The following is a 19481-nucleotide window of genomic DNA, read 5'->3' as shown; positions in this document are numbered from 1 at the left end:
CTGACGATATGGAAGGGAAGATGAACAAGTGGGAGAGAATGTCCCATCCCGTCTCCCCCTTAAATTCATTCTCCGAGGAGAAACAAGTGCAATTACCAATAATTTCTAAGAGGTGGTTCCCGAGGTACAGAAATGATGGCAGTGCCGAGTACAGATACCAGATTAGACTTACGACCAATGATTTTATCACCTCATAAAACAGCAACAAAATGATAATCTTGGCCCAGTTCTGAATAATGATAAACAGCACAAAAGGGAACATATACTGCAAGCAAGGTATTACATGACCCAACATTGAGAGCCAGCCCCACAACTTTGACAGCCAATACATCAACATTGTGACCAATCAATATAATGGATGCTTATAACAATTTTGCCTTAACACACTTTGGTCAGATCTATCGTTATCTCAACCCTTCGAGCCCCACGTTGGGCGCCAAAAAGGACTGTCGTGGTTTAACCTGGCAGGCAGCCAAATACCACACAGCCGCTCACTCACTCCCCCCACCCCCCAGTGGGACGGGGAGAGAATCGGAAGGGTAAGAGTGAGAAAAACTCGTGGGTTGAGATAAAGACAGTTTAATAGAACAGAAAAGGGAGAATAATGATAATAAATAATGATAAAATATACAAAATGAGTGATGCACAATGCAATTGCTCACCGCCCGCGCTGACCGATAACCAAGTAGCGATCGGTACTTCCTGGATCACGCCTACCGTTCATATACCGAGCATGACGTCACATGGTATGGAATACCCCATTGGCCAGCTGGGCTGGCTGTCCTGATTATGTTCCCTCCCGTCTTGTGGGAGCTGTCAGTAGGCACGGGAGCTGTCCTTGGACTAGGAGGGCACTTAGCAACAACTGAAAACATCAGTGTGTTATCAACATTCTCCTCATACTAAATCCAAAACACAGCACGAGGAAGAAATTTAACCCTATCCCAGCTGAAACTAGGACACCATCTCATGCAGGGCAATTTTCTTGAAGGAACCAGCCCACCTCGGCTAGGGGATGGAAGACACAACTGGGCTGTGGAGAGCAGCACCACGTGCACGCACTCCTTGAGTCGGGATGTCCACATCACGGAGGTGGGCAGAAATACGGCAAAGGGTCTGGAAGTCCTCCAAGCGAATGTGCCTTCAGCTTGGTATGGGCAGCCTTCCCCCTACCACTGGGGGTCAAGAGCTGCCCCTATCCCTCCACCCAGCCAGAGCTGGCAGCCCCGCACTGAGCAGCATTCGATTAAGAAAGCAGCCTGCAAGCCGAAAGAGAGCTGAAACACTGAGGGAGGAAGAAGCCAGCTCAAATAAATGGATAATTGCCATTTAATTCCCGTGTATTAGATTTGGCAATACTTGCATTACGGTTAAGTCAATAAAGGAGCTTTGACTCGAGCTGGATTTGACGACTGGACAGACCGATCAATCTGTCTGAGATGCAGGCTCCCAGCCCTGCCAGGGAGACCTCGGGGTGGGGGCAGAGGAAAGGCCACCGCCCATCTGTCACGTGTTGAGGGAAATGGTCCTTTATGTGCCAAAATGAGTATTAAGTAAAGATCCCATTCATGCTTTTCCTAGATTAGGCAGCCTCATGTCGTTGTTTAACCCGGCAGGCAGCCAAATACCACGCAGCTGCTCGCTCACTCCCCCGCCCCCCCGCAGTGGGACCGGGAGAGAATCGGAAGGGTAAGAGTGAGAAAAACTCGTGGGTTGAGATAAAGACAGTTTAATAGAACAGAAAAGGGAAAATAATGATAATAAATAATGATAGAATATACAAAATGAGTGATGCACAATGCAATTGCTCACCGCCCGCGCTGACCGATAACCAAGTAGCGATCGGTACTTCCTGGATCACGCCTACCGTTCATATACTGAGCATGACGTCACATGGTATGGAATACTCCATTGGCCAGCTGGGCTAGCTGTCCTGATTATGTTCCTTCCCGGCCTCTCGTGCATTTGATAGAGTATGGGAGCTGTCCTTGACTAGGAGGGCACTTAGCAACAACTGAAAACATCAGTGTGTTATCAACATTCTTCTCATACTAAATCCAAAACACAGCACTAGGAAGAAATTTAACTCTATCCCAGCCGAAACCAGGACACCTCATTCATGGACAAACACAGTCCCTTATTTCTACGGCTCGATTATGCTCTACAGCAACAACTGGCCATCTTGCTGGAAGGATGATGTTGTGCCAAGCACATCTGCCCATCATGTCCATATGAACACTACTTAGGATGCAAGCCCATACAGGAGATTCACTGTCAGGCAATCGGCTCAAGAAAGTGAGCTAATTAAGGCTTCAGCAGAGAGCTAAAAAATTCTCTGTGATGACTGTCTCACAGCTTGTCACTCCAACCTGGCTGCCCATCGGCAGGAGGAGCTGCGCTGGAAAGGACGCCCGTGCAACCTGCCACCGACAGCAGGCAACAGTAAAGGGCAGTGAAGGAACAACCATTGCAGATGTTTGTAGTCCAATTCAATAATAATAAACATATTTCCTGGCACCCAACATCAATAGATACAAAAGAATTCATCTGGTTTCAGCCAGTCAGTCAGCCTGGGAAGATCATGGAGCAGATCCTCCTGGAAGCTATACTAAGGCACATGGAGGACAGGGAGGTGATTCAAGACAGCCAGCATGGCTTCACCAAAGGCAAGTCCTGCCTGACCAACCTAGTGGCCTTCTGTGATGGAATGACTACATCAGTGGATATGGGAAGGGCTACTGGTGTCGTCTCTCTGGACCTCTGTAAGGCCTTTGACACGGTCCCCTGCAACATCCCTCTCTCTAAACTGGAGAGGTATGGATTTGATGGGCGGACTGTCCGGTGGGTGAGGAATTGAGTGGATGGTCGCATCCAGAGGGTAGTGGTCAACAGCTCAATGTCCAGATGGAGACTGGTGACGAGTGGTGTCCCGCAGGGTCCATATTGGGACCAGTACTGTTTAATATCTTCATCAATGACATAGACAGTGGGATCGAGTGCACCCTCAGCAAGTTTGCAGATGACACGAAGCTGAGTGGGGCAGTCAACACGCCTGAGGGACAGGATGCCATCCAGAGGGACCTGGACAAGCTCAAGAAGTGGGCACGTGGGAACCTCATGAGGTTCAACGAGGCCAAGTGCAAGGTCCTGCACCTGGGTCGGGGCAACCCCCAGTATCAATACAGGCTGGGGGATGAAGGGATTGAGAGCAGCCCTGTGGAGAAGGACTTGGGGGTACTGGTGGATGAAAAGCTGGATATGAGCCGACAATCATAGAATCATAGAATCATAGAATCATACAGGTTGGAAAAGACCTCTAAGATCATCGTGTCCAACCGTCAACCCAACACACCATGCCCACTACACCATGTCCCTAAGGGCCTCATCTACACGTCTTTTAAATACCTCCAGGGATGGTGACTCCTGGGCTCTCGCAGCCCAGAAGGCCAACCGTATCCTGGGCTGCATCAAAGCAGCATGGCCAGCAGGTCGAGGGAGGGGATTCCGCCCCTCTACTCTGCTCTGGTGAGACCCCACCTGCAGTGCTGCGTCCAGCTCTGGAGCCCTCAGCACAAGAAAGACATGGACCTGTTGGAGCGGGTCCAGAGGAGGCCACGAAAAAGATCAGGGGGATGGAACGGCTCTCCTATGAAGAAAGTTGGGGTTGTTCAGCCTGTAGAAAAGAAGCTTTGGGGAGACCTTATTGCGGCCTTTCAGTACTTAAAGGGGGCTTATAAGAAAGATGGGGACAGACTTTTTAGCAGGGCCTGTTGCGACAGGACAAGGGGGAATGGTTTTCAACTAGAAGAGGGGAGATTCAGAGTAGACCTAAGGAAGAAATTTTTTCCAGTGAGGGTGGTGAAACCCTGGCACAGGTTGCCCAGAGAGGTGGTAGATGCCCCATCCCTGGAAACATTCAAGAGCCTCTGGATGGGGCTCTGAGCAACCTGGTCTAGTTGAAGATGTCCCTGCCCACGGCAGGGGGGTTGGACTAGATGACCTTGAAAGATCCCTTCCAACCCAAACTGTTCTATGATTCTATGATTTATGGTTTACAGGTGCAGCTCCCTTTCCTTGAGACATGTGAAGCTCTTGGTGTTTTGTCAGGCTACAGTCTCCTTTGGGATGGACAAAGTCTCCCTCTACTGCAACACAGAGCAGCTCATAAGAGTAGATGGAAACCAGGTGAAACCACAGGAGTTTGAGTTCAGCAGAATACATACCAAGACAACAATGCAACCAAAATAGGGATGTGCACTATTTTATATTACACTGTATTATATACAATAGAATTACGCATTATATACAGTTGCTCTAGTGACTTGCAAGGCATCTGCCCTATCCAATAGCCACAAGAAACTATGAAAAGCAGAGCAGAAAACTATTACAAATTGTTTTCGGTGAGAATACAACCAGGCATTGCACAGTCTCTCAGGCTCTATATTCCGATAAGTGCCTGGAGATATTGCCATTAGTTTCAGCGGATTTAACATACTTAGGGCACAGGCTCTTGCATTCAGCAGCAGGATGCATCATAACACAGTATTTACCCATATAGGCTGAAACTTTGCCACTATGAAGTAAGGACCTGTTCATCCCCCACTGCTTTAAAAAAACCCCACACCCTCCTGCCCCCCAAAAAATCCCACCTAACACTTTATTTAGGAATTTCAAAGCAAGGCAGTAAATTAACTGAAAATATCTAAATTCCTGTGTTCATTTTTTAATGTTAGTGATAATTCTTCATCTTACAGTAGGTATATGCATGTCATGTGCTATGTATACACCCAGACACACGTAAAACATGTTTTATAGCATATTAGTTTTTCATTGCAAATATTTTCCTGAGATGTCCTAGAATGAGAGCACATTAAAAGCACCTGCTAGTAAATCTTTGCTAAAACTTCCAAATTTCTCATGAAAATCTAAAGTGTTCTGTTAATGAAATTGTTGAGTTTTTAATGTATATGTCATTTTGATGAATGTAGAACATCATTTCCATAATGTCTTACATGTTTCACGCACTTCGGGGTTTTATACCATCTTCTTGATATCCCAGAAAAACAGATTATTAGCACAAGTAGGAAGGAAAACCGAATCATGGAGCCATGTATGGTTACAGAGAATTTGTTTCAAGGTAAGACTCACCACGTAAAACTTCCCAAGTGCTTGCTCAGTTCTCCAACTACTAGATTAATACTTTCCAATCCTTGCAATAATTTAATTAAAGTGATCATCAGATGAGAAGTAATACTGCACCACTGAATCTAATTAAACTTCAAGTTTATCCTCTAGAAATCAAGAAAAGTATATATTTCTTCAAGAAAAGACATTTATTTTATTCTGACAGAGGAAAGGATAAAAGAAAAAAACCAATCAATTTTGTTGATAACATCTCTCTCTCCTCTCTCTCCCCCCGCCTTCCAAATGACAATGCTTGCCTGGCTAAATAATAAAATAATTATTTTATTATTTCTGCAAAGCTAATCTTCCTGTTCAGTGCTGTCTGAGCCACTTTGTCCCTTCCCACTCATGCCATTGTATAGCAAAACAATAGTGCCTTTGTAAAAATGACAACAAAAATCAAAAGGAGGGGAGGTCTCTACCATGTTGGAACCTGCCAAGAAAAGAAAAAAAAGTTTAGACCTTCTTACCTCTATTTGGCAATTGTACATCTTACAAAAGGCTCCCCCTCCATCCCTGTCCCATGCAAGTATTAACCCTCTAAGCTTGATTGGAGTTTCATGCAAAATTAAAGTAGGGGTGCCGAGAGGGAAGGTAATCTACTCTAAACAGGCAGCAATGACCTATGGAGAATATTCCCACTTTCTGATGCCCAAATCTCTGCTGCCGAAACCAATACCATGGCCTCAGTCTAGGTGTTACCCAGCACCCCCTCACTATAGAGGCATGCACGCACGTATGGGAACAAGTTGTGCTTGCAGACAAGACCACTATCTCTCCATTTGGCTTTCTTGAAAAGTAATGCTAAAAAGTTTTATTAGTGTAAGCACAATACTGAACACAGTTAACTAGAGCAAAAATGCAAAGTACTAAACATTTAACTAAATATGTATGATTTCCAATCTAGGCTTTAGATTGGAATTAACATTTTACTGCAGCAACCTCCAGGGCAATACTGTCTTGCTAATTATTTGCTTTCCATCCCTTACTGAGATTAGGCTGCTTTTACTCTGCCTTTTCTCATGGTCAAGAAGCAAGTGGATGGGCAGTAAAAGAGAAACAGCTGTATAAAAAGGTTCATTTCATTGACTCAGACCTTCCCTAGAAGCACCTTTTCCTCCTGATGGTACATCCCCTTGTAGACAGTGCTGTGTCCAAGCTACTGCATCAAGTGGGCATGGATTGTGCATCCACACCAGTAAAGCTCTCAACACAACTGGTTGCCTCTGAGGACAGGTGGCCAGGAACTGACTCAACTGACCAGAAAATAAGAACAGGCACGTTGGGGAAGATCAAAGGTCTACAGCAGTGGTGAACAGCAGATGTCTAGAAAGAGCAAGAAGGTGGAAAGCACACATGCTACTGCACAAGCACCTTCCCAGCTACCGACCACTTGCATTTCGGGGACTTCTTCAGCAAAAACTGCTTTCTGTGGAGTCTCCCCTCAAAGTCACATACACTTTCAGGACCTGTAACGAATTGCAACAAAGCGTCCAATGACATAATTGGAGCTGATTGAGGCTCCTCTCCTTCTGTTTCTTCCGAACATGACACCTGCTACCTTCACATGATGTGTAGAGACCAAACATGACTCTTGGTCTTCGCAGCCAGGAGATGGGCCCAATATCAGAATAAAGATGAAGTTGCTACCCAAAAACTGTGCAGAGAACCACTTTGCTAGTGAAATACCATTGCCACAAACCTTGTAGCTCTAAATCCTTAGCAACTCTTCAGGGGAAAAAAAAGGGAATGAAGGAAAGAATGAAAGAAAAAGGTTTGCAACATAAAGGGCTCTTCGTAGCTTTTGAGAGATTTCTGCTACTTCTACCATACTGCTACTGCTCTGCACATGCTTGTAGGGTGAGCCATATAATCACCTGAAGGAAGATTCAACATTTTTCTGAGCCAACAGGTCAACAGTGCAAATCCCAACTGAGCAAACTACTCAATGAATCATAAAACGGAAAGAAAGAGACTCTCCAAGTCAGCTAGTCCCTCCCCAAGAAGAGTGGTAGCACAGAAATGCCCCTCCACATACTCACTCTCATTGCCTACTCTCATTCTAATGCTATCTAAGCAGCAAAGCTTGAATTCTTAATTTTTAAAATTTCTTTTAAAAAGTTCTTAATTTTGTAAAAGACTATTCCAGTGTAACACATCCTAGCAGTGATTTATTATCACTGCAGAATGGAGAATGACACTGATCTCTCCATTGAAGTCTAAGTTTGCTTGAGGGCCTTTCTTATTAATTGGCCTTAACATTTTTATTGTGTTGCTACCCAAAAAAACCCAGATTGTGCCTCACACGCTAAGCACTACAATTGACTTTAACTCCTTACAAGCTATTACTTGCAGGTCTGCCATGGCCCTCTTGGTAGTTCAGACGCATCCTCTCTGAAAGATTTCACAGGCACCTCTTTCTTTCCCAGTGAAGACCTGAAAACAGACATCTCCTTATCTACAAGCTGGTAAATCCCCTTCTGGATGTCTTACAAAGAAAGAAGGAAAATGTATTAGTCTGTAAACCTATAGGCCAAAAACTGCCATATTTTATTCCTGTCTGATAGGACCTCAGGAAAATTGATTAACTTCTCCGTGAGTTGGCTACGGCATCCATAAAACAGTGATGATAAATACTGGACTATTCCTCTGGGGTGGCATGAAGGTTAAATTCATTAATGTTTGTAGAATAGCTGAGATGATGTTTGGATGAAAGGCACTAACCACGGGAAAATTATTATTATTTATTCTCACAGGGGCAGATCACAACTTCATTAACTCTACTTCAAGACATACGTTCTACGGTAAGTGTAGGCAAACCTAACTCCTGCAATGCCCAGATCCTGTACGTGCTCAGCACAGAACTTACTGAATAGTAAGTTCTATTTCACTTACTGAAACAGAAACCAGGCAGAAAAGACATGCTGCCCTCAGTTAGCATCAGCCTGCTTCCCCAGCAGAAGGAGCACGGTCTGATGCAGAATGGCAAGATTACATTTGATCTACAGATGTATTTCAGCTCTTTAGGGAGAGGTATGCAAGAGACATAACCAGGTGGAAAGAGAAAGCTGTCATCATGCTATTGAAGAGAATATACAAAGCACGAAAGAGTGGAGACTACCCTACTATCACGAACAGGGAGAGTTGGGCACTCTCACACCAGTTCCTGCTCAGCCACCGATTTATTGCATGGCATTGGGAAACTCGCCTTCATACTTGTTTTCAGTTTGCTTTTGTGTGGTTCCATGGACAAGAGAAGACCCCCATGGAGTGCAGATAAAAAACTGGCAACAGAAGCGTAATTCTCAGCCTGGCCACCATTCACCAGCAAAACATCTCTCCACAGGGCATACAGCCAGCTTTCTGCACCTTCTGCCAAGGCGTCACAAGAACAATGTCAAAAGGGCAGAATCACAGATGCACAGAATGGTTGAGGTTAGAAGGGACTTCTGGAGGTCATCTGGTCCAACCCCTTTGCTCAAGCAAGGCCACCTACAGCAGGTTGCCCAGGACCATGTTCAGACAGCTTTTGAATAACTCCAAGGATGGAGACTCCACAACCTCTTTGGGCAGCCTGTGCCAGTGCTCAGTCACCCTCATAGTAGAAAAGTCTTTCCAGACTAGATGGCCTCATGCAAGATGGCAGGTCCTTCCCTCCCCATGCAATGTTTCCACCATCGCCTGCCACAAGAGCCCACTCTGTAGCCCATCTTCATCTCTTCTACTGCACAGCCTTGGGCAAAACATCAGCCTGCGCAGCTGGACTCCAAACTTTGCTGCTATCTATTTATTAAAACCAACACATGAACATGGGATGTAGCAAATGAGAAGATCTTTGAGGAAGGCTGAGCCCACACAGGTCTCCGATGAGAACTTAACTTCTAGATTCAATGAACCGAAGCTACTTTTCATTTTGACATAGCGAAGGATAAACACCATTGCATTAGTCAGCTCCTGGCAGTCGGCTTTTGAAGGACATTGAGTGGGTGGCAGAGAAAACCTGAAAGCAAAGGAAAAAATCAGACTCTGCAGCATGGCATTATCTGGAGCTGGTCTTCTGGCATGCAGTGCCGCTCCTGCTGTTGTCTGGAGGCCTCTTCCTGATAAATCATCTCATCATGTCACACTGCCACTCCCCAGGCTCACCAAATGCAGACCAGCAATGCCCAGCTTTACTTCTCTCTGTTGAACATCTCCCAGATGTTTATCCGTGTTTTATTAAGAGTAACACACAATAAAACTGGATTATCAATACATCAGTTTGCAGAGGTAAACATGGGGTATGTTCCCTTTTCCACTAAAAGGGGCATCAGAGCTTTGCAATAGCTGACACTACTTCTTGAACTTTTTCAGGGGACTGATGCTTTTTCCGCAGGACAGGATTGAGCATCCATCACACCACGCAGCTTGTCAGAAGTGCTGAAAAAGAAATCGGAGCGCAGTTTCCTGGTAGAACAACTGAGCTCTATGGAGATGAGCCTGAATCTGGTTCATGCAAACCGTGGCTGATAAATCGTTACTGCTATTCCCAGGTAGACAGAGATCTTCCCAGCTAAGATGCTGCAGTGCTGGAGAAACACTGCTCCCGCTCAAGTCAAATAATTAGCAGGGTAGAGGCAGACGAAAGCAGAGCTTCAGGAGTGCAATTCCGCTCCCACACTCGTGATGGGCAGTGATAATTATATGTCCATTTTTTCATACACTAGAGCACAAACTTCTCCAATACCATCTTTGCCTGGTAGCCATCTCTCAGTGGGGCTTGCAGCTTGATGGTGGAAAACCAATGGGTGAATCATGATTGGTGCGTTTGTTGTCGGTGTATTGGGTTTGTGTGGCAAGGTTTTGGTAGTGGGGGGGCTACAGGGGTGGCTTCTGTGAGAAGTTGCTAGAAGCTTCCCCCCGATAGAGCCAATGCCAGCCAGCTCCAAGACGGACCTGTCGCTGGCCAAGGCCGAGCCCATCAGTGACGGTGGTAGCGCCTCTGGGATAACGTATTTAAGAAGGGGGGAGAAATAAAACTGAGCAATTGCAGCCAGAGAGAGGAGTGAGAATATGTGAGACACCAAGGTCAGAGAAGAAGGAGGGGGAAGAGGTGCTCCAGGTGCCAGAGCAGCGATTCCCCTGCAGCCCATGGTGAAGACCATGGTGAGGCAGGCTGTCCCCCTGCAGCCCATGGAGGTCCATGGTGGAGCAGATATCCACCTGCAGCCCGTGGAGGACCCCACTCCGGAGCAGGTGGATGCCCGAAGGAGGCTGTGACCCCATGGGAAGCCTGCGCTGGAGCAGGCTCCTGGCAGGACCTGTGGACCCGTGGGGAGAGGAGCCCATGCTGGAGTAGGTTTGCTGGCAGGACTTGTGACCCCGTGGGGGACCCACGCCGGAGCAGTCTGTTCCTGAAGGACTGCACCCCGTGGGAAGGACTCACGTTGGAGAAGTTCGTGGAGGACTGTCTCCTGTGGGAGGCACCCCACACTGGAGCAGGGGAAGAGTGTGAGGAGTCCTCCCCCTGAAGAGGAAGGAGCAGCAGAGACAATGTGCAATGAACTGACCACAACCCCCATTCCCCATCCCCCTGCACCACTTAGGGGGAGGAGGTAGACAAATCAGGAGTGAAGTTGAGCCCAGGAAAAAGGAAGGGGTGGGAGGAAGGTGTTTTAAGATTTGGTTTTTATTTCTCATTATCCTACTCTGAATTGATTGGTAATAAATTAAATTCATTTTCCCCAAGTCGAGTCTGTTTTGCCCATGACGGTAATTGCTGAGTGATCTCTCCCTGTCCTTATCTCGACCCATGAGCCTTTCGTTGTATTTTCTCTCCCCTGTCCAGCTGAGGAGGGAGAGTGACAGAGTGGCTTGGTGGGCACCAGGCATCCAGCCAGGGTCAACCCACCGCAGTCAGTATCCAATCCAGTACCTTTACGGATTGTGCTTGGTGCAATGGGAAGTGCTGTGGAACGTTAAATTTCCATCTCAAGGACAGACAGCCCTGCAGGACCGAAGCTGTTGCTGCTGAAAAGGGATGCGCTGGAGCCAGCTCATCCTTGCTGAATTCCTCAGACACACAGAGGCTATCTTCCTCCTAACTAGGTCCCTCAGAGAGGCCTGCATGTGACACGTGAAGGTGAGATTTGCTGCTAATACACTGGGTCCAAAGAAGAAATATTGAAATCAATACTTTAATACTTAGATATCTGAAAAAAAAAAGACAAGTTGAGGATTCTGCTGACACAAGAGAAGTAATGCAGTAACATCAAGGGAAGGTTTATTTTTCTCTATCAATATTAAAGCATTTAAAATCTATTAATTAAATGCTTACAATCACCGAGGCAGACAGCATCACTGCCTCATCTTTATCAGTGTGTGTGTATGTGTTTAGCACAAACCCCACCCAGGGATGAACAAGTTCAGCACGTTTGTTGAAGTTCTACACTTTGACCAGTAGCCTGACCAGTAGCAAAAGTTTTTAGTCTTCCACTTCTCTCTCTGGGGCACGTTCCCCTCCAAGAAACAATGCCTTCAACACTCATTTCATTATTGACTATTTTACCAAAGAGAAATACCTAATGGAGTTTTTAACCGTTTAAAAGGAAAGCCTTCTGGTTGGCCTTTAGGAGCCATAAGGTCCACTTGAAGTGCAACAGCAGCCAAAAAAGCTTCAGCTTCGACTTCCAGCCTGTGCTACCACCGTCCAGGGAAAGTGAGCGCAGCCCTTTCCGCATTGGATCCTACCCAAAGCTTTCCCAGAAATTCCTCCCTTAAAAGAAGATATCCTTCCACAAACAACAAAGAACACGAGATGAGCAAGCACCGGAGACTGCCAGCGTGGCCACCATAGTGCGATACTTTGCAACAGTAATTGCAAGAATGATGAAAAAAAGGAGGAGGAAGTTCTAATCTTATACCGTCTGGGTCTGAAAATCAAAATGGATTTGCCAACCTCACTTTCCAATACACCTCAGAATTGTGAGGAAGGCAATAATTATCCCTAATTTACTGAGGGAACTGTAGCAGAGAGAATTAAAGGCTCTGACTCACACACTCTAAAGCAGAGTGGCAGGAGCATACACTATTTTACCCCAGCAAGCGCTTGCCCCACCAAGTGCTCACCCGCTGGGCAGATGGTGCCAATCACAGCCCAAAATATTAATAGAAACTCTCTTTTGTTGGTGCTTTAAGATAATATTCAGGTGCAAGCGCTCACTTGGGAGAGGGCAACCTCCAGAGCTGAGGTGGACACCTGCAGCCCACCTCATATACCAACATGGTAAAATTTGTCAGGGGTCAGTCTGAGCCCAAAATGATGCGCGTGAAGTCATGCAATTAAATATTCGATGTGGTAATCGCAGTGATGAGCACACCAAGTGTCCAGGCTCCTCCAAGGGTTCGCAGGTCTGTCCCAAAAAGCACTTTGAGACTATGAAAGTGCTGACCATGAATTCTCCAACTGCCAGAACAAAGGCAAACCTGCAAGTCTCCATGGCTGTAGGAGCAGAGATGTTTGACACACCCAAGTCGCCAAATTTGGCTTGAAATATCTAAAGGTATTAACCAGGTTCTCAGCTACCATAAAAACTGGCCTGATGGGAAAAAGAAGTGAAAGAGGTCTGAGGGCAGGTAGATGATAGATTTTTAGGGTTTCTTTTGTGCTTTCTTGACTGAACTCAGGTGATTACCTATGAAATAACTATCTATCTACAACCTAGGTATAAAAACATATTTTAATTTTTTTTTAACAGGATTTCACATCACTTCAAACTTGAAAAATACATCTTTTTGATAGGTTCTCCCATCACTCAAGACTTGAAAAAAAGGTCTTTTTTTTTTCCTTTTTTTTCCTTTTCCACTGTAGAGTTCTTCCATTGCTTTTATCTCTCTGAAGCTGCTTGTACAAACAGGCTGACTTCCGCGATGCTGGTCATAAGCACAGGCTGGGAGGATGACTCAGCCCGCGCGCCAGCCAAGTGATCAGTCAGAAGTCCCGCCAGGGTCTGCAGGACTAGAAACAGGAGCTTTAATACAGTGTTCCAGGTAATTGCACCTAAACAAATTCACAAAAACAGAAAATGTATGACAAACAAAGAAAAAAAAAATACATATATACATATTATATAACTATATACACACAGAAATGCTCTGTAATGTCAACTTTGGGAACTGATTCTCAAAACCTTACATATATTAAAGGAGATGACAACCAAAGACAGCTGCATGTTCATGATTAAAGAACTGTAAGACGAGGGAGAACAGCTAACATCACACATATACACACAGACACAACAGCACAAATGTCCTACAGCAGTTCTCAGTAACAATCACATTGACTCTTGCACCACGTGAGGGTTCTTGGCACCTTCTCCCACCTTTGAGACCAGACTTGCGAAAGGCACCTCCTCTGCTGGGAATGCCTTCTGCTAGCAGAAGCAAGGCTGAAGTATGTTGTGCTCCTACAAATAACTTACTTTCTCATAAATGGGTGAAATTAACCCTGATTTATGGAACTGAAGTTCCAACTCAAACTCATTCAGAAGTCCATGAACACAAATTCATTCTTATTAAATAACCTTAAACAACTCACCACTGTTATGTCAAAGAACCCCATATTTTAAATCAGAAGAGACTGTTGATCCTTCACCTTACAACATTTTCAGAACTTGCTAAAATGATGACTACCAAAGATCTGAAAAAAGAAACTCTGGCTCCTCAGTTCCCCAAAATAAATCTGTGGCTTCAAAGGAGCAGCAATGGTACCATTGGCTTATTGTAAGAAATACGTCTCTTCCCTTATCAGTACTGATGATAGACATCTTTTCCAGAGGTTTGGCTGGACTAAAATATCCATCCAGAGTTGGTCTTAGTATCTTCAATACCATGCAGAGAACATCAATGCACGCTGAAAAGCCTTGTAACCACTTTTGTCTCATATCAGGACATACACAGAATTCCACCGTTAATGATGTTGCAACTACTCCTTGTATTTAGCCCCCATCCAGAGATCACTGATCTTGCAAGAAACTACAGAGAAGACAAATCTGTTATTCAAAGACTACCAAAATTACTCTTAATGCCTATGTAAGAGTTTCATTTTTCTACATAGCTTTCTTAAAATTCAGGCAGTCTTTGTCCTTAATTAGTAAAAGAAGCTATTGCCTGTTCTTCTTAACAAGACACTTATCTTCCCAAGACTAGCAAGGTATTTCTTAAACATTGACAAAGTTCCTCACCTCGTATTAATTTTTTTAAACTTAGGCTCTACCCCAAAATAGTAACCAATTATTTCTTCAAACACTCTTATTATACTGGTGCATAAAGTGCTTGTTTACCCAGTAATACCACAGGGATGTTACTAAATTCAGCCTCGCATTCAGAAGAGATTTCAAAATATTTTGCATCTCAAAAGTAGTTTACATCAAAGTCAACTTCTGAAGCCTGATGGAATCGCCTGGCTTTTGCAGAAGGATGTGACCCGGATGCCCTCCACATCTTGCACAAGGCTATGTCTGTCCAACCATAAAGCCACATCTGAAATTTAATAATCACTCTTACAAAATCAGATTCAGCGAGCATATTCGCAGCACAGCCTGTGCAGTTTTAAACTGAGTTTTTTGCGAGAAATGAGAGCAATCGCTGTCAGTACTTAGGACCGCGACTTCAATGCACAACCAAGTTACATCATTGAGCCGACGTCACTAAAGGCACGTGCGCTCTCAGCCAATAGCAAACCAAGATAAATTAGACTTGCTTCCACCCATGTGAAAGATTTAGACGAGCGTGTTTTATCTCACATTGGCATCGGGTTCAGCGGACAAACCACAGCCCCGCTAATAAACGGCAACTTGTTAAACTGATGTGGCTTTCCTGCGCTTCAAAGCCTTCGGAGCGCAAGGGAAAAAAAAAAAACACATTCTTTGATCTCGGCAAAGAGCATATCAATTCCTTTTATTCACCCAGGCCTTTCTTCTAGATCAGAAGTCCACCTTCTTGAGGCAGAGATCACATGCATATAAGGATTCGCATTGCTGAGAAGAGTTAACTAACCACCTAAGTAAACGCTTTTTCCCCCCAACCAAAGTCCCAAATCCTACCTTTATTCACCGTGTTTGAAACTCGTCGGCAATAAAAAGGCATCCACGAGACACACCGCGAGCAACACAAAGCTGTTTTAGTTACCTTTCAAAATGTAAAAGAAAATTGTATCTCTTGTTTCAATTTTGCTATAATATTCAAGATGTGTCACGCAGCGCACAGACGCTGTGCGTGTGTTGCTTTCTGGCCTGATTTTTTTTTTCATAGCAAGGTACAAGTTATCTTCTGAAACACTTGGCATATTCCTGGTTGACAGAGGTAGGGGTTTCCCCAGGTATTTCTTAAACTAACTTGACATTTCATATAATTAAATCAGCAACTAGAGAATAAGCATTTGAGCTATCATATTATCCAAGCTTCACATATATGAAAATAATTGTACTATCTCCCAAATCAGAGAAAGACAAAACCAGACTGGTTAAAACCTAGTATTAGAAGTATAAATGGTTATAATTTTATTAATCACCATTTTTGCACTGGTGCTGGGAATGAATTGCTCCCTGACATTCCATCATGCCGAGCGCGGCACAAAACACGCATGATTAAATGCTTCCTCCCCAGAAAAGCTTACACTGGATGTTTCTTTGTTCAAGCAAGTACATGAACTTGCCATGCGTATAATTAAATCTGCTCTTTCGGGGGGGCCCGATCCCGCAGACATATGGCTGTTAACAGTTCCTCCAAGAATAACAAGCTTACTCCCCTCTGAAGCAAGACTGGAGCCCCAGCACAAATAGATGGGATTATCGGCAGGCATTTGATAATATGGTATGTATTCCTTTCAGGCAGTCAGGCCTATCTTTCTCTATACAGTCGATGAAATCTATTTTCTCAAAATGGAAATTATACTCACACCATGCTGGTGTCCTCGAGAGGGGGACATATACCACGTTTTCCTGAAAACCTCAGTTTTGAAGAAATGAGTGACCTTCTCTATTTTGAGCACATTTAAATCCTACCGGTCCCTCTAAGCAAAGAAAAAAGCCCAATAGCTGATATACCCAAATATGTGCATTACATATACTTCTTTGAATGCCTCTTGAATGTGCACAAATTGCAAGTAACGGCGATTTTTCCTGCCCCAGTACTGGAAACAAATTAAGTCCCCAAAACTTAGCTGTTCTTTTCACCTCTCGTATTTTTTTGCAGGTTGCTGTGATTAGTGTCTAGCCATTTATTGCATTGCTAAAACACAAGGAACAAGACCAGCCAACTTCAACGACGCCTCCGGAGGCTCCAAGGGCAAAGACTTAATTTTATTGGCGTAGTTGGCAGCACCAATGCAGACTGCAAGGAAACATCTGGACTGAGCTGGTGCCACTTTTCTCACCTCCCCCCTTTCTTTCCTTACAATACAAGATAAATGGCTCCGATCCATCATCTTTTCACTATTTTCAGACCCGGCTGCATGTCTCCCTACTCCGAATGGACCAATTATCATAACTGCTGGTGGGCAGACAAGACCTAAACGTGTCCACTGAAGAGACACAAACCTGCCAGGTGCAGATTGAAGACTTGTAGCCACATTAGGACGGCATGCCCAAACTAAGCAACCCTGCCCGTATTAGCTTAGGAGCAGCACTAACTAAACGCAACCATCCTAAACAGGCAGCTGAGCTGGTGGTTCACAGGGTCTCGTGCCCTGTTAGGAGAACGTACCAAATTAGCCTCTCTAATAGCTAAAGACATGTGAAAATGAGAGCTGAGAGCTGTATGCTCTGCAATTTCTTAGGGCAACCCTCCAGCAAAGTGCACAAAGCGACTTGATATTGCTTCTCGTAAAGCCACTTACACATCTGTTTTCTTCTCTCCAGGGGGAGAGATGCATTTGCAACACAGTGTCTTGCTTTGGTCAAGTGCTTAACGCTCGTGGTTTTCTTCAGAGTTAACAAATGCTGCTGAGCATATTTATAACCAACATAAATAGTGCTTAAAAAATAAAAAGCCCCCTTCCCTCTCCTCTTGCTCTGGAGCTGCATTGCAGGCGATGGAAGGGGAAATTCATCCCAAAGCTCCCTTTACTGCAGCTGTCCTTGAAAAGAAGGAAGACTTATTTTCAGCACATGGGTATCAGTTATACTGGGGAAAAAAATTGTAATTCCCTCCAAAGGAATTCAGCTAAATCCACTCTATGGTCCAGGAAATATCTGATGGAACAGATCACACATACTATGTTCGCAGGCTTTGTGTTAACAAACCTCAATATCACAACAGCACACCTTAAGCATCAGCAAGATCTTTTCTCTATTTGCCTTCCCAAAAGACAGCACTACCCATCCTACTCTGTTTTCACTGCCTGTCCCGCTGTGGTGGGAAAACACAACTTGTAAGTGTAAGTCTTTGCTGAGAATATAAAGCAATGAATAAATGCACCAGAACCTCAGCAGAAAAGGAATGATAGAGGCAGCTATAATCTCTATTTTACAAGGAATGAATACTGATCCCCCCGTTAGCTTTGGTCACCAGTGTTCACATAAATATTAACAATTTTCATTTTCTTATTTCCCACTTTATGGCAGCTGGCCCTTTGAGGAAACTACTTTTCTCCTTTCAAAATTACACCCAAATTTCCCAGCTGGAGCTGTAAAGCAAAAGCAAGAAGGTTCCCAGAAAGCAAACAGCTCTGGTTGGGGTTTTTTATTTGTTCGTTTGTTTTAAATCTATAAAATGTGGACACACAAGGTTACATGCCTGAGAAACTATGTTTTTGCCATTACTCTCACTTTATATGAGACAAAAGATGGTAAAGAGGGAAGAGATGACACGCTACAACGGTATCTCTCTCCACTATGACATTCACAATTTTGGAAATCCAATAGCAAGAGCTCTTCATCTCTTCTTCAAAAATTGGAAGTTTTCTCTGTTTTCCATGAAGACCCCCAGGCACAGTCATCCCTGCGTCACGCCATACACCTATCACATTTATTCATCGTGCCATGGGACGTTCACTCTTACTTTCTGCAGCACGCAAGGCTAATTCAGGCTAATGCCGTCAGAGACAAAAGGTGAGTCCCAAGACCTTTCTGAAGCCACGATTTGTTAGGCCAACATTCTGGAGGAGAAGTAACCTGGGGAGGATCAGAGCAAGAAACACTAAATGTGAAGGAACCAGACTTAAAGGAAGGACTGGGTTATACTTCAGGGAGCTTTTCTCAATGCTGAGATCTGAATTAATCTCCCTGGAGAAGTAATTGAAGGCTGGTGATGAGGAACATGTAGAAGTACGATGGACAGCTTTGGTGGGGATGGACTGCAGGTCTGCTCTTGGCCATGAAGGTGCCTTAGCTTGAAGAACACCCCATCACCTGTTGTCACATCCATGTTGTCAGGCCTCATTTCAGGTCTTGCTGAAGTCTAGAAGCACATGGGAAGGGAAACAGCTTGGTTTTCCCGTCAACACCTGGCATCCTTTTGGCAACTGCACGCAACGCTCAGTACCTTGCCAGGACCGCGCAGGCTGCGTCATGTTTTATGAACTACTCAGTCTTTAATTACCGTTAAAATGTGGAATGCCTCAATTACACCACCGACAGATTTAGTGACTAATAAAAATAGCATATGTTCGTATGAATATTAAAACCGATACCAATGACTGTGACCCCTGCGCGGCACCGGGGCAGCTTTGGGAGCCGCTTACCCTCTTGGCAGGTCTGTGGCTCTCAAAGACCCCAGGGTAGAGTTGGAGATAAACACACTGGCTGCTTCCATCAAAACCCAGGCAGATTAGCTGTAAAAACCTGGTAGTGCTGCCAGAGACGAGCTCACGTACTAATCTTGTTCAGAGAGGTGTGGTGGGCTCCCCAGGCCAAGGGGCAACTTGTTGTCCCACCCTATGGCTGGGATAAGGGCCAATGGATGCTCAGAGAAAGATCAGGGGAATAAACAGGGAAGTAAAACAAAACAAAACAAAAAGTGGGAACTGAGTTTTAGAACTACTGAATTCTCTATTTATAAAGAGAAACCAAGGAAAAGGTAAATGATGCAATGTTTACAAGGAATGCCTCTAGAGCCGTCCGGGAAAGATGCTAGTCACACCTGAATAGATACAAGTGGACAAAGACTTTCTCAACATACAATCAAGTGTTCAATCATTTGAGATTCAAAGAAGGAAAATCAGCAATTGCTACAAACCAGTAGGAAGCTCAGGACACACACCTGAATGCTCCACCATCCACATTCAAGAAAAAAAAAAAAAAGACAGACCAATAAATGCA

General features: G+C 44.6%; 1 protein-coding gene across 7 annotated transcripts in view; it reads right to left on the bottom strand.

Annotated features, from left to right (window-relative positions):
* The window catches only part of TSNARE1 (t-SNARE domain containing 1), a 554353-nt gene that overhangs the window by 352896 nt on the left and 181976 nt on the right, over nucleotides 1–19481 (bottom strand). Inside the window, exon 7 of one of the 7 annotated variants that reach the window (XR_012672221.1) lies at nucleotides 11105–13222. The exons of the other annotated variants lie outside the window; for them this stretch is intronic. The gene's annotated coding sequence lies outside the window, so the exon portion shown is untranslated. Of the gene's footprint in view, nucleotides 1–11104; nucleotides 13223–19481 lie in introns of those variants that run through there. 7 annotated transcript variants of the gene reach the window in all.

This window comes from Calonectris borealis, chromosome 2 (genome assembly GCF_964195595.1).
Source record: "Calonectris borealis chromosome 2, bCalBor7.hap1.2, whole genome shotgun sequence".
NCBI lineage: Eukaryota > Metazoa > Chordata > Aves > Procellariiformes > Procellariidae > Calonectris > Calonectris borealis.
Note: the sequence above shows the minus strand (reverse complement) of the source record. Positions and strands in the feature narration are given on the sequence as shown.